We start from the raw sequence: 2,976 nt of genomic DNA, 5'->3' as shown, positions 1-2,976 counted from the left end.
CGGGCCACCGCCCCGCCCCGCGGGGCTCCGGATTGGGCCAGGTCGCCTTCGCTCACCAGGTCACCTCCCTGGCCCGAGGTTACTCACCGCGGCTGCGTGTTCCCTACGCGGCGGGCCCGGGGCCGAGGAGAAGGGGGCGGCCGAGGGCTGATCGGGCGCCGGCTGGGAGGCCTGGGCGCTCGGGGGGCCCGCGCCCGGCCCCACGATGTCCCCGCAGGTCACGCTGCGCTTTGTGATGGCATTTCCACTGCATACGTGAAGTTGTTCTGGGTCCCGTTGTTTCCGCCATTGAAATTCTCCGCTCGGGCGAGACCGAGGGCTGTTAGCCGCGCTCTCCTTTCCTGTGTGCCAGGACCAAGCCTAGCAGAATATGGCTGATGGCTGCCTGGCGCGGCCCTAGTGATCCCGCGTTGCTTCCTCTTCCGATAGCACCTAGATGCTGGTCTTGAGGACGAGTAGCCCCTGAGGAGTTAAGTCTGATCGGTGCCAAGATACTTGTGAATGAAATCAAGTAATCAGTGTCCTCCTGATTTTCATCGTAAAATATTCCAGACACAGAAAAGTGAGAGTGGCACCTCCACTGGGGTGCCCGTTACCCTACTGCTGTATCTGCCCTGTCATCCACCCCTCTTATTGTTCAGTGTGTTTTACAGTAAGTTGTGCACCCCAAGAGGCCTCGCTCCTCCAGTGTTAGTAGGCGCATATTAAATAGGACTTTGTGCAGTTCACAGTTTTGTAATTTTCAGGGAGTAAAATTCATATAAAAACAAAATCCACAAATGATGAGTCGTGACCAAAAAAAAAGCTGTATAACCCAAATCTCGGTCGCTGTGTAGAACATTGCTGTTGCCCCAGAAAGTTCTTTTGCCCTTTCAGACTTAGTTTCCACAAAGGCAACCATGATTCTGATTTTTTTTTTTAAACCAAAAGTAGTTTTTTCCATTCTAGAATTTTCATATAAATGGAATCAGTTTGCATCCTTCGTGTAAAAGGCTTTAATTTGGCATGTTTTTTATATTCGTATTGCATTTATCAGCAAAATGTTCTTTTTTATTGCTGAGTAGTATACCTTGCCTAGTTTTTTTTTTTCTCTCCTTTTTTTGGTCTTTTTGAGATAGTCTTGAACTCACTGTGTAGCCCAGGCTGGCCTCACAGTGATCCTCCTGCCTCAGCCTCCCCAGTGCTGGGATTACAGGCGTGCCCCACCAGGCCTGACTCCTTTTGCCTAGTTTTTTGAAAGTAGCTTTTATTTTAGAATAGTTTGATTTCTCAGAAAAGTTACAAAGATGTAACAGTTCCTACATCCAAAATCATCCAGTCGATCTTACTAACATTTTAGCATTTGGAGATACCTTTGTCAAAAGTAAGAAATTGAAATTGGATTACTAACCCCTACATTCTCTTCAGCTGTCCATCACCAGTTTCTTTGTTGTTCTTTCTTGTTCCCAGAATCCAGTCTAATGTATTACATTGCATTTAGTTGTCTTGGCTGTCAGTCTTTTCTGCTGATAGTTTCCCAGCCTTCTTTTTCTTTTTCTTACTTTTTTTTTTTGAGACAGGGTCCCGCTATATAGTTGAAGCTAGCTTTGAACACACTGTGTAGTCCGGGCTGGCCTGGAACTCCTGCCCGGCCTCCCTAGTGCTGGGATTACAGGTGTGGGCCACCACACCTGATCTCTTTCTCTTTCTGGACCTTCACAGTCCAGATGTTTGTGGCCCAGGTAGAGTTAACTTTCCAATTTGGGTTTGCTTTATGTTTGTTTGTTTGTTGTCTTTTGAGACAGGGTCTCCATATGCACTTCAGGCTGGCCTTGTGCTCATGCATCGATCCTCCTGCCTCAGCCTTCTGAGTGCTGGAATTATAGGCGTACCCCACCACGCCAGGCACCTTATGTTTTAATGGCATTATCAGACAGATTTTGGGTTTTTTAAATGACAGAGTGGGGTTGGAAATAGGTAAAGATAGTGTATGCTCAAAAAATAAAAATGATAATTCTGAGATGCTAAATTTCAAGTAGTTTTACTATCACAGTGATGGGAGGTTTTGAAAATGTGAAAATGTGCCTGACTGGTGGCCACTGACAGTCTAGTCTCCTGTGCTGTTCTCAGTGATTTTTAGGGGCCTTAGTTGCAGTGTTGTGTTGGACCCAGCTGATGTGCACAAAAACCCCATCCTAAATGAGAATAATTATCTTTTCCCATACTGCCTTTATTTGCAACACCATACCTTGGCTTGGGTTTTTGAGACAGTCTCACTATGTAGTTAAGGCTGGCCTTGAACTCACGTATGTAGCTCGCGCTGGCTTCCCTGGGATCATTCCATGTGGCATGTACCACCATACCCAGCTGCGTTTCCATTTTTATCTTCCTTCATATTTTTTCTCTCCCCCTCCCCTTTCTCTCTCTCTCTTTCTGTCTCTTTCTTTCTCTCTCTCTCTCTCTCTCTTTCCCCCTCTCTCTCTCTCCCCCTCTCTCCCCTTCTCTCCCTCTCTCTCTCTTTCTCTTTCTCTCTCTCTTTCTCTTTTCTCTTCTTTTTGTTTCTGGCTATACCTGAGGTTGACTCCAGGGCCTTTGCCCTGAGCTATATCTATATCCCCAGCCTTCTTCATGCTTTCCCTTAACTCACCAGATAAACATTCCATCTGTCTTGCATGCAAATAGCCATCTTGCTTATGTACTCTTTTTAACATCCATTAAAATATGACTTTCAAATTTTGGGGCCTTGGTTTCCTCCTTTTTATTGAATGAAAATATGTTTTATATTGCTATTCTTGGATTCCTTCAGCAACAAAATAGAATATAGTAGGGAAAGATGAAGAATGTCTCACCTAGGATGATTGTCCTGTTCCTTAGGGTAATTTAGAATGAACTGTCTCCAGCATAAGTAGGCTTTCTGTTTATTTAAAAAATTCTCTAGCTGGGCGTGGGGGTCCACATCTGTAATCCCAACACTTGCGAGGCTGAGGCAGGAGGATC

General features: G+C 45.7%; 1 protein-coding gene across 1 annotated transcript in view; it reads left to right on the top strand.

The window, feature by feature from the left end:
* Nucleotides 1-278: 278 nt before the first annotated feature.
* Nucleotides 279-2,976, top strand: part of Azin1 (antizyme inhibitor 1) — a 27,870-nt gene continuing 25,172 nt past the window's right edge. Inside the window, exon 1 of the mRNA NM_001291639.1 lies at nucleotides 279-469. The gene's annotated coding sequence lies outside the window, so the exon portion shown is untranslated. The remainder of the gene's footprint in view (nucleotides 470-2,976) is intronic.

This window comes from Chinchilla lanigera, unplaced genomic scaffold, assembly GCF_000276665.1.
Source record: "Chinchilla lanigera isolate Chin_1 unplaced genomic scaffold, ChiLan1.0 scaffold00016, whole genome shotgun sequence".
NCBI classification, from domain to species: Eukaryota; Metazoa; Chordata; class Mammalia; order Rodentia; family Chinchillidae; genus Chinchilla; species Chinchilla lanigera.
The sequence above is the reverse complement of the archived record's forward strand: the minus strand, read 5'-3'. Positions and strand labels throughout refer to the sequence as shown.